Here is a 12975-nt window from a genome sequence, read left to right on the forward strand (position 1 = left end):
CATCGCTAGGCTGAAGCAAGGGCCACTCCCTGGATCCCTAAGCAGCTTCCGCTCCTTCCACCCAGCCCACCCTCCCCTGGTGCACATCCAGGTGCTGAGGAAAGGTTTGGCAAGGCAGGCCAGGCAACCATTCCCCAGCCCAGCTGCTCTGTACTGTCTGATCCCCATGGCACAGGGCAGGGGGCACGCCTGCCCCGGGGAGGGAGTACAGGTCATGGCTGCAGACAGGGGTCTCACTCGGTCAGCATTCCTCGTAAGCAGGCCTCACTGCCCCAGGCAGCACTCGGCCACCCTGCTCCGTCCAGTGCCGGGCCAGCAACAGCCCCAGCACTGCCCCCCGCGAGACGCGATCTGCACGGCCCCTTCTGGCAGAAGGACCATGCTGGACTCACAGCTGACCCAGCCAGCCAGAGCTCTGATCACGCTTAACACGGCTGCCCCTGTGGGGCCATCCCTTGCGATCTCTTTGTGTTTTGGGGGCGGGGGGGGGCATGCAAAGACGGCCCAGCCGACATGCACAGCGCAGAGCACCCATGCACCAGGATGCGGCGTTCGGCTTGCCTGGGCCTTGCCTAACGTCTGAGTGCTCCACTTTACATCTCCAGCAGCTTTTGACTGTAGTTTTCTGCCCCTCATTTTCCGTAGTCAAGGGCTGTCTGATTTCCAGGCCAGTCTCCCAAGCCCGGGGTGACCTTAGCCATGCCCTGGCCTCAGTTTCCCCATCTGTAAACTGGGGATAATGCTGCTTACCCAGTTAGTTACAAAAAGCCTGCCATGCAGACTGTGGTGGCTGCAGAAGCCCAGGCCTGCCCCAGCAGTGTTGGCTGCGTGGTGTCTGAGCCCGGGGCCGGCTGGCTGGGGTTTCTTGGCGCTGGCAGGAGCTGGGAGGGTTAATTAACTAATGGCTGCAGCGCAGTCTGAAAGCCGAGCACTCTAGGTGGTGCATGCTGAGCCCTGTTATTACCGCCTCCATTCCAGCTCCTTGCTGCCCTGCTGAGCATGGCGAAGCCCAGCCGCGACGGTGGGGCCGGCCCCAAAAGTGGGTTCCTTCACTCGCCTGTCACTGGCGGCTCAGCCCCAGCTCTGCGCAGGCGGCCCTGGGAGCTCGCTTGCCACCGGAGCTAATTGCACCAATTAGCCCGCCCACGTTGTCTGAGCGGGGCTGGTGCCTCTCCCACTGTATAATTTGGACCTCATTGAGACAGGCAGCATTTAGCACAAAAATGTAGCATTCGCACAAAGCAGAAGCGACTGGCAGCCAGGCTCATTTGCCAAGCGACTGCCGCCTCTCGGGAGGGAAGGGGCTGCTTTGCTAGCTGCTGAGCTTCACCTGAGGTTAGCAGCGGGCCGGGGGCTTGGGCTGGTGTGAGGTCGGCTCTCCGGCTCCAAGCTGAAGCATCCCAGTCTGCGCCACATGCAGGGTGCTGTCTGACTTTTCTCCATCCATATGTGGAAAAATTTTTGTTATGGGCACCGAGGCACATGTGTTTGTGCACCACCAGTAGAAACACACCTTTGACACATTCAGATTAGGCCCTAACAGAGATCTCAACTGCTTAAGCATGACAAGGGAACCACCTCTGACATTTGCAGAAATGGGACACATCCTAATTCGTTTGCCCTACTAGGCAACCCCCGCCTCTTTTTTTTTTCTGAAGGAACTCTTAATATGCAATCGCAGAACTCACTGTGGTTTGTAATCTATCACTTAAATCAGCCTCTGGACCAGATGACTGCCAGACAGCTAATGTAATGCTGACTTTTTTAAAAAGGTTCCAGCGGCGATCCTGGCAATAACAGGCTGGTAAACCTAACTTCACTCCCAGGCAAATTGGGTAGAACAATAGTGAAGCACAGCCCTATCAAACACAGAATTGACCACAATATTTTAGGAGAGAATCAACACAGCTTTTGTAAAGGGAAGTCACATTTATCCGTCTACTGGAATTCTTTGAAAGTGAGCAAACATGGACAAGGATGACCCAGTGGATATGGCATACCTGGATGTTCAGAAATCCTCTGCCAAGGTCCCTCACCAAACTGCTTCAAAATCCATCCCAGGCTTTTAGCCAAGTTGGTCGTGGACACAGCCTCAGCCTCTGGGTGCCCCTAAGCCCCTGACTGTCAGAACCTGGGATTAGACAATCGGGGACGGATCAGTGGGTAATTACCTTTTCTGTTCCCTCCCCATGGAGAACCTGGCACCAGCCATGGTCAGCAGACAGGATGCGGAGCCAGATGAATGTTTGCATGGGCCCCGTACGACTGTTCTTATTCTCCTGTGTGCTGCTCACAGGCCCAAAACAAACCCATGCCTCTATCGGAACAGCCTCCCAATCCCCCAAGGCTGCAGACAAGATCTGCAGCGTAGCCAGTCCTGCCTCTGGCAGTGATGTACGCGGTCATCCTCCTACAGGCTTCACCTTCTACTGTGTGCCTGGGTGTGGTGTGTGGGCCATCTTCCCTTGTAGGCTCCTCCAGAAGGTGGCAGTTGCCCAGTTCTCTCTTGAACAATAGGAACACTGGTAGACATGGGGATTTATGACAAGGGAAGCTGAATCGTACTATCCCCTCTGATCCCAGGGCTCTCCCCACCTCCTCGTTAACCTTGCCCCTGGAGAACAAGACATCTGCATCCCACCAGCTGCTCTCCTAGAGCAACGCACAAATCCCATCTTGTGAAAGCATTCCCCCCCCCATCCCAGCATCCGGAGAGTCCTGGGAATGTGATAGGCTGTGGGATTTGGGCTTGTTTACCTTAGGAGTGATTTAATAGCAGCCTTCCGCTTCCTGAAGGGGAGCTCTAAGGAGGATGGAGAGAGGCTGTTCTAGTGGTGACAGATGGCAGAACAAGGAGCGATGGGCTGAAGTTACGGGGTGAGGGGGGGAAGTAGGCTGGATATTAAGAAAAACTACTTCCCCAGGAGGGTGGTGAAGCACTGGAATGAGTCACCTGGGGAGGTGGTGGATTCTCCATCCCTAGAGGTTTGTAAGTCCCAGCTTGACAAGGCCCTGGCTGGGACGACTTAGTAGGGGCTGATCCTGCTTGAAGCAGAGGGCTGGACTAGACGGCCTGCTGAGATCCCTTCCCATCCTGGGATTCTGTGTGATTCAGTAAAGGCATGGCTCAAGCCAGCACACCCTTTTATATTCAAATTCAGCACATTAACCTGTGGTTTGAACTGGGATGGCAATTTTCGAGCTCATTACAAGGACTCTTTTACTTTCACAGAATCACAGAATCACAGGGCTGGAAGTCCAGCCCCCTGCTTCAAGCAGGATCAACCCCCACTAAGTCATCCCAGCCAGGACCTTGTCCAGCCAGGACTTAAAAACCTCAAGGGATGGAGAATCCACCACCTCTCTAGGTAACGTATTCCAGTGCTTCACCACCTGCCGGGGAAATAGTTTCTCCCAATATCCAACCTACACCTTTCCCTCTTCAACTTCTGACCATTACTCCTTGTTCTGCCGTCTGACACCACTGAGAACAATTTCTCACCCTCCTCTTTAGAGCTCCCCTTCAGGAAGTTGAAGGCTGCTATTAAATAACCTCTAAGTCTTCTCTTCTGTAAACTAAACAAGCCCAAATCTCTCAGCCTCTCCTCATAGGTCATGTGCTCCAGACCCTTAATCATTTTTGTTGCCCTTTGCTGAACCTGCTCTAGCAAATCCACATCCTTTTTATACTGGGGACCCAAAACTGGACGCAATATTCCAGATGTGGCCTCACCAGTGCTGAATAAAGACGAATAACTACTTCTCTAGATCTGCTCGAAATGCTCCTCCTAATGCACCCTAGTATGCTGTCAGTCTTCTTGGTTACAAGGGCACACTGTTTACTAACATCCAGCCTTTCATCCACCATAACCCCTACATCCCTTTCCATCGTACTGCTGCTGAGCCAGTCGGTCCCCAGCCTGTAACAATGTTTGGGATTCTTCCGCCCCAGGTGCAGGACTCTACACTTCTCCTTATTGAACCGCATCAGATTTCTTTTGGCCCAGTCCTCCAATTTATCCAGGTCCCTCTGGATTCTCTCTCTACCCTCCAACGTATCTACCTCTCCCCCTAGTTTTGTGTCATCTGCAGACTTGCTGAGGGTGCAACCCAGTCCCTCATCCAGGTCATTAATGAAGATGTTGAATAACACCGGCCCCAGAACTGAGCCTTGCGGCACTCCGCTTGAAACAGACCTCCATCCAGATATTGAGCCATTGACCACTACCTGTTGGGCCCGACCCTCAAGCCAGCTTTCTATCCATCTTATAGTCCAAGGATCCAATCCATATTTCCTTAACTTATGGACAAGAATGTTGTGGGAGACTGTATCAAAAGCCTTGCTGAAGTTGAGGTATATCACATCCACTGACTTCCCCATGTCCCCAGAGCTTGTTACGTCGTCATAGAAGCTGATCAGATTGGTCCACAGGGCTTCTCTGTTGATGATGTCAAACACCTTGGTCAGGTCTATAAAGACAGCGTACAGATCCAAGTTCTGCTCTGTGCACTTTTCCTGGACTTGACGAACAGCAAAGATCATGTCAATGGTGCTGTGGCCTGGGTGAAAACCACACTGTGCCTCTGGTAGGTTCTCCTCTGAGATGCTGGTGGTCAGACGGCTGAGGATGACTCGAGCCAAGATCTTCCCAGCAGTACAGAGAAGGGAGATGCCCCAGTGATTTCCACAGTCAGGTTTGTTGCCCTTGTTCTTGAAGAGTGAGATGAATCGTGGCATCCTTAAAGTCTTTGGGCATGTCCTCTTCTTCCCAGATGCTGATCAAGATGTTGTGAAAGGCTTCAAGTGACATGGGTCCTGCCGCTATGAAAATTTCAGCAGGGATATCGTCCATCCCAGGGGCTTTGCCAGAGCTGGTCTGGCTGATTTGCCTTTTTGACCTCATCCATTGTAGGGGGCAGGTCAAGACTGTCTATTGTGGCTATCTGAGGGATCTGGTCTAGGGCCACAGGGTCGACAATGGAGGGTCTGTTGGGAAGGTTGCTGAAGTGCGCTCTCCACCTACTGCTGATGCTGTTCTTCTCCCTCAGCAGGGTCGTGCCATCTGCAGGCAGGAGAGGTGTAGTGCCTGGCTTTGAAGGCTCATGTATAGCTTTGATAGCACCGAAGAACATCTTGGAGTTCTTGGTGTCAGTGTAGTATTGGACTTCATCAGCTTTACTCTCCCACCGCTCATCTTGCATTTTGCACAGTGCCGTTTGCGCCTGGCTCTGAAGGTGTTTGGAACAATCACGTTTGGAGATGGACTGATTGTTTTGCCATAGCAGAAACGTGTTCTGTTTTTCCTCTAAGACCTTCACACTGGCCTCGTCATTTTCATCAAACCAGTCTTGGTGAACTCTCTTTTTCAGTCCTAGTGTTGACTTGGCTGACTCCGTCAGCAGGGTTTTGAACTGATCCCACCTTTGGGTTGGGTCTTCCGTCAGAGGTTCATGGGACGTCAGCTCTTTGTCAAGACAGGCTGCGAATTTCTCACAATGACCAATATGTTGGAGCTTCCCGATGTTGAAGGCGGATCTGACAACCTTGAGCTTCTTGCGGTGCATTGGTGTCATGTGCAGCATAAGGACTGATCTGACGTGTCTATGGTCGGTCCAGCACTCAGCTCCCCGCATGGCCCTGGTGATCTTAACATCTCAAATGTCCCGCCTGCAGCTGATGACACAGTCAATCAGGTGCCACTGTTTTGATCTCAGGTGCATCCATGTGGTCTTGTATTTATCGGCTTGACTGAAGAGAGTGTTGGTAATCATCAGGTTGTTTTCTGCACACAAGCTCAGCAGAAGGCGGCCATTGGCATTCATGTTACCAACACCATGATGCCCCAGCACCCCTTTTCAGGTCCTACAGTCCTTGCCGACCCTGGTGTTGAAGTCACCCAACAGGAGAAGCTTGTCACTAGGAGGAGTGGCTTTCACAAGATGGTCAAGGTCCTCATAGAAACTTTCTTTTGCTTTGTCGCTGCTAGTCAGTGTGGGGATGTAAGCGATTGGCTAGAAACTAGCCAATGAAAGTGGAGAGATTTTTCTGGGGGCGGGGCAGCATGGGACACTCTTTCCCCTCTGCAGCCACAGGGACTGGCCGTGGGTTGGATGAAAAGCCTAGGTGGGCGGGAGCTTGCCCGCCTCTGGCGGAGGGCCAAGAACTGAGTTTTATCAATGCCCACTGGCAAAACACCTGCTTGATGAGAGTTCCCCAGTTACATGTAATTGGACCAGCTTCTCCTGGGGAGGAGACAAGCCCTGGGACGTGCTTTCCTCTCGTTAACCCACAGGAGTTGGGCCAATAAAAGATATTACCTCGCCTGCCGGTCTCACTAGTATCCTGGGACCCCCATGTCTATGAAAGCACTGCCTGAAGTTCGAGACCTGTCAGTCATTCGGCTGTTAATCTAGTTAATGGATGCCATGTTAATGTTATGTTAATCTTATGTTAATTTTATGTCATTCTAGTTTTATAATCAAAATGCCATGCCTTATATTACACCAACACTATTACATTCTGAATCACACTTGTAATCTCCTCAAAAGATGTCAGACAAGTCTGATAGGATCTAATTTCCATAAGCCCCTGTTGATTGGCATTAATTATATTACCTGCCTTTAATTCTGTATTAATAGAGTCCCGTGTCAGCTGTTCCATTATCTTGCTCAGGATAAGAGTTAGACTGACAGGCCTATAATTATCCAGGTTATCCCATTTGCCCTGTTTAAATATTGGCACAACATTAGCTTTCTTGAAGTCTTCTGGAATTTCCCCAGTGTTCCAAGCATTATTGAAAACCAACATTAATGGCTGAGTGAACTCCTCGGCCAGCTCTTTTAAAACACTTTGGATCCAAGTTCTCCAGACCTGCTGATTTTAAAATAGCTAACTTTAGTAGCCGTAGTTTAACATCCTCCTGAAATACTATTGGAATGGAAAAAGAGTCAGCATGGGATGATGAAATTACATCATTTTTTCCGCACATATGGAACAGAAATATTTATTGGCCTGATCATTTCTGCCTTTTTGGCATCATTATTGATAATTCTATCTTTTGCATTTATTAATGGACCAATACCATTGCCAGGATTAATCTTATTCCTACTATACTTTAAATATTCCCTATTGGCCTTAACACTGCTGACCACAGAGTTTGCCTTGTGTCCCTTGGCTTCCCTTATCAGTTTTCTACAAATCCTACCTTCTGATTTACATTCTTTACTATCAAATTACCCTTTCTTCCATCTGTTTGCATATTTGCTTTATTTATTACCTGCCATCAGTTCCATTCTAAACCATACAGCCTTCTTTATTGATTGCTGCTTTGTGGACTTCAAATGAAGTGCACTTAAACAATTCCCACTTATCATTCATATTTGTCTGACTAAATTCTTTCCCCCCAGCTGGTGTCACTCATTACTTCTGCACACCTTGGCAAGCACGTTGCCATCTTGAATGCACATCACATTTAGTGCACAATGGGCTCTGTGGGTGGGGAGTGTGGGGCATGGCACCCCCCACATGTCAGGGCAGCTGTGTCCCCCACCCCTGTTGCAGTGCAGCTGCCTGCTGAAGGAGGCCATGCAGAAGCTGGTGGGAGCTGAGGTTCTCCAACCTGGTAGCTCCTAGTCAGCCTGTCCATAGGCCTGGGTTTGGTGAGGCGGCTGCCTGGTCCGGTTGTGCTCCCACAGCTGTTCACGCAGACTGAGAGGTCTGTGGGCAGCACTTCCTCAGAGGAGAGACTTTGGCTCTGCAATATCTGGCCCTTCCCTCAAGAACTGGGGGAACCCCTAGCTGTAGTGCCCCACCCCCAGCCCCCTCGGAACTTAGCTAGTGCCAGGGAAAGTGGCCTGGCCCCCTCCACCACCTCACCTCACCTCACCTCACCTCACCTCACACAGGGGCCAGGAAAACTGGTCCAGCTTCCCCCCCTCCCCACCTCTGCCACAGCTCAGGCCAGCGCCAGGAACACCCCCACCACCATGAGTCCCCATCCTCTGTCCTCAGCCCAGCACCCTCCACCCCACTGCACTGAGCCACCCAAACCCTCCCTGCACCCACTTTTCCACCCCAACCCCCACTGAACCCTCTGCCCTCGCCCCACCTCCATCCTCAGCCCCTCCACCCCATAACCCCTTGCTAGCACGTCTTCACCCCCAGGCCCAGGTCTGATTCCCCCCCCAACACACACACCCCCCAAACCCTCTGCCCTGACCCCACCCTGCCCTCAGTCCTCCGCCACCCTGCATCCCCTGCCCTCCCAGCCCAACACTCCCTTACCCCAGCCTTCAGACCCCCTTCTCACACCTACTGCCATCTCACTACCCCAGTGCCCCCAGACGAGCTGCCCAGGGCCGGGCGTTGCTGCACCTCAAACACCCGGCAGTTACTCTGACCCCTGGACTGCACCAACACGACCAACCACAATAGGATCCACCTGCAAGGGGATTCCTGCTCAGGACACCTTTCCGAACAGTGACACAGCACACAATGCAAGGCGGAAGTGCAGGCCACCTGCCAGCAACACAATTTCCAAGGTGAAAAGTCACCACAATGGTTGTGAAACTGCTGACCGAAAAAGGCCACATTGGGTCCCGCTCTGTCCTGTTCCCAGAGAACAGCACCAGTGGGAGCTCTCGAATGCATCACCTGCAGACAGCATCGCCCGGAACCGCAGAGACAAAGACAAACCGCTCTTCCATCCCCTGGAAATGCCAGGCAGAGAAACCTGCCTCCGTGCCGCCAGCAGACAGCAACCACCAGCTCCACCCACCAAAGGTGAGTAGCACAAAGAAACTTCACTTCCCAGCAGAATGGGGTTCAGGGGTCCCCAAGCGCTGCACCCCATCTGCAGGCAGGAGTGACTCTCACTCAGCAGGTAGAAAGGGAAGTTTATTAGTCGACAGAGACACAGGTCAGTCCAGAGGTGTCAGTACAGCCGGCAGAGACAGTCATTCCAACCCATCTTGGGGAGAGAAGCCTGAGGGGTGCCCCATCTGGGGTCTGGCTTCCCCCTCAGCGCAGGCTGGCTGCCTTCCAGCTGTCTCCCCCTTCTAACTGCCGCCTCCCATTCAAACCCCAGCTCAGCTCCTCCCTGCTCTTTAAAAAAAAAATAAATAAGAAAGAAAAGAAAGCTGTCCAGTAGCACTTTAAACACTAACAAAATAATTTATTAGGTGATGAGCTTTCATGGGACAGACCCACTTCCTCAGCCTATAGCCGTACCAGATCAATATTTAAGGCATAGAGAACCAAAAATAGTAATCAAGGTTGACAAATCAGAAACATTATTATCAAGTTGAGCAAATGAGAGAAGAGGGGCAGAAGGAGGGGAAAGTAAAGAATTAGATAAAGTAAACTAGGGGGAGAGGTAGATACGTTGGAGGGTAGAGAGAGAATCCAGAGGGACCTGGATAAATTGGAGGACTGGGCCAAAAGAAATCTGATGCGGTTCAATAAGGAGAAGTGTAGAGTCCTGCACCTGGGGCGGAAGAATCCCAAACCTTGTTACAGGCTGGGGACCGACTGGCTCAGCAGCAGTACGATGGAAAGGGACCTAGGGGTTGTGGTGGATGAAAGGCTGGATGTGAGTAAACAGTGTTCCCTTGTAACCAAGAAGACTGACAGCATACTAGGGTGCATTAGGAGGAGCATTTCGAGCAGATCTAGGGAAGTAGTTATTCCTCTTTATTCAGCACTGGTGAGGCCACATCTAGAATATTGCGTCCAGTTTTGGATCCCCAGTATAAAAAGGATGTGGATTTGCTAGAGCAGGTTCAGCAAAGGGCAACAAAAATGATTAAGGGTCTGGAGCACAAGACCTATGAGGAGAGGCTGAGGGATTTGGGCTTGTTTAGTTTACAGAAGAGAAGACTTAGAGGTGATTTAATAGCAGCCTTCAACTTCCTGAAGGGGAGCTCTAAAGAGGAGAGTGAGAAATTGTTCTCAGTGGTGTCAGATGGCAGAACAAGGAGTAATGGTCAGAAGTTGAAGAGGGAAAGGTGTAGGTTAGATATTAGGAAAAACTTCTTCACCAGGCAGGTGGTGAAGCATTGGATTGCGTTGCCTAGAGAGGTGGTGGATTCTCCATCCCTTGAGGTTTTTAAGTCCTGGCTGGACAAGGTCCTGGCTGCGATGACTTAGTAGGGGTTGATCCTGCTTGAAGCAGGGGGCTGGACTAGATGGCCTCCTGAGGTCCCTTCCAGCCCTGTGATTCTCTGATTCTGTGAAAGTAAAAGAGTCCTTGTAATGAGCTCAAAAATTGCCATCCCAGTTCAAACCACAGGTTAATGTGCTGAATTTGAATATAAAAGGGAGTTCAACAGCCTCTCTTTCCAAATGGCTGTTTAAGTTCCTTTTCAGTAAAACACAGACTTTCAGGTCATTAACAGAATGGCCCACTCCATTAAAATGCTGGCTGACAGGTTTGTGAATCAGGAGTGTTTTTATGTCTGTTTTATGCCCATTAATTCTTTGTCTCAGAGAGTTTGAAGTCTGTCCAATATACAAGCATGTAGGTATTGTTGGCACATGATAGCATATGTGATGTTAGTTGAGGAACATGAGAATGTGCCCGTGATTCTGTGAATAACCTGGTTAGGTCCAGTGATGGTATCTCCAGAATAGATATGTGGACAAAGATGGCAGTGGGCTTTGCTGCAAAGAAAAGTCCCAGGACTGGTGTTCCTGCAGTACAGACTGTGGTTGCTGGTGAGAATCCTCACAAGGTTGGGAGGTTGTCTGTAGGAGAGAACAGGCCTGTCACCTAGGGCCTTCTGGAGTGTGGCGGTCTTTGGTCAGGTCAGAGGTATTACCTGCCAGCTTAGATTACAGCCCCCGAGGTCATCCTGAGCCTCTGTGAACTGCTCTGCCTGCCTCTCTCTCTCCCTCTCTCTCTCTCTGACACACACACACACACACACACAGACTGGACAAGAGAGCCAACACCTTGCATGCGGGACCAAAAAGCCATTGCTCCACTGAAAATGGGCTAGCAGCGCCGGGAAATGGACTAGGAGTGCCGGGAAATGGGCTAGCAGGTGGTAAATAGCTAGTAAGGGGATTACTGGGTAAGGCCCCTTTGCTGGGACAAGGCCCTGCAAACCCGCAGAAGTTAGGCCTTGAGCCCAGGGCATTGGGTAAGGGCGGGTATTTAATTAGCAGGGTTACATCTTGAGGTTAGGATCTGGGTAAACGAGCGTGGGGATGACAGAATTGTGTGAGGCTCAAGCCTCCCCCCCCGAAGCTTTCCCCCTGCAGGGCTGCCTGAAGTGGAGACACAGCTGAGGCGGGATCGCATTCCTCTGGGCAGCGTAACCGGGGTTATTCGCCATGTGTGCTACCGAACGCCACACCTGCACCGCTGGCTTCATTCTGCTGGAGCGGCTGGTCCCTATAACCGGATCAGAGCCCGCCACAGCGGCCAGGCTAAGGAGCTAGTCCTTCAGCTCAAGTGAGAAAGGCCCCCGCGTCCAGGCATGACCCTGCTAGTGGCCTGTCCTGGGGCGGCTGGGGAGACAGGGCCCTGCCCACCCAAGGAGGGTGCATCTCGGCAGTGGGGCCCAGAGATTGGGGATGGGCCTGCCTCACAGTGGATCACTGGGATGTGTGCCTAAATGAGGGCAACTCTGGATCATGGTCCCCATTTTAATTCCTCAAAGACAAGGGAAGAACCCCCACTCGGGAACTGCCCGAGGGGAATTTCCCGCTGGTGAGCCTCGTGGAATGTCCCTCGATTTGCAATTCAGGAACGGCGCTGCCAGGAGGGGACCGGTCTGCAATGCCAGGGCAGAGCAGGAGACAGCTGCCAGGCCTTCGCCAGCCGGTCAGTGGAACGGCAGCTCTAGAGCCAGCGGCTGGAAGAAGCTGGGGAGCACTTTGAATGAGAGCCCTGCTCAGGGCTGGGGCCTCTTGGCGTGGGGCTCTGTAAGTCCTGGTGGACACCCAGCTGCACATGAGCCCCTGGGGTTACGCCGTGGCCCTGGGCTGCATCAACAGGGGCATCTCCAGTGCGAGCAGAGAGGATCTGGGGCAAATAGATTTTAAAGAAGGGCTGGTGCTTGGTCCTGCCTGGAGGGCAGGGGACCAGACTCCGTGACCTCCCAAGGTTCCTTCCAGCTCTATGAGACGTGTTCTTTGCCCCCAGTGCAACCGTGGCGGGGTGCCAGGCCTGGTGCCCGCCCCTCGAGAGGGAGGCTGAGAAACGGCATGGGCTGGGGAAGGCCTGGGAGGATGGTCCCAGGACTAGGAACCTGCCTTTTAGCGGCAGAGAGGGTTAAGGGGGAGATCGCAGCCTAGCAGGGCCTACGTGTGGAGCCAGCCTCTAGTAACGGGCTTTTCAGTCTGGCCCAGAAAGAGCCAGCCTCCTCGTTGGGGGAATCTAACTGCTGGCCTCGGACAGTGGGGGAAAGCAGGGCAGGGAGTAGCTAAGGGACTCACCTGGGAAGCAGTAGCAGAGCTGGGAAAAGGACCCAGGAGTCCAGTCTCCTCTGCAGAACGAGCCTCTCTCCCCAGCCCACCAGCTGAGTGGAGGGTTCCCTCGGCCCCGGTTCGGCGCTTTCCCCAGGGCCACCTGCCTCAGACCCGCGAACTGAGCCCCCTTCCCGGGCGCCCTGGGCAATCAGAACCCGCCTAGGCTGCCACAAGTTCTGCTCTGCCGGCTCGGCTGCAGCTTTCGACACAGGGCTGGACGGGACCGGACGGCTCCCCAGCACCCCAGGAGCTGACTCCTCCTGCGGGCTTCCCTCCCCTGGGTGCTATGAGCAAGGACAGACCTTGGGCTGAATGTTTCCACCCAGACATGTGCCACCTCTTCCTTTGCAGATCCTGGTAACCAGGCCCACCGATGGGGAGGGCAGCCCTCTCCCCCACCTGCCCCAGCCCTCTGCTGCCAGGAACTATCCCCCCTCCTGGGCAACGGGGCGGGGGCACAAGGGGGAGCAGAACAACTCGCATATGGGCCATGGCACTGG

The sequence above is a fragment of the Carettochelys insculpta genome, chromosome 5 (assembly GCF_033958435.1).
Source record: "Carettochelys insculpta isolate YL-2023 chromosome 5, ASM3395843v1, whole genome shotgun sequence".
In the NCBI taxonomy this organism is placed as follows: domain Eukaryota; kingdom Metazoa; phylum Chordata; order Testudines; family Carettochelyidae; genus Carettochelys; species Carettochelys insculpta.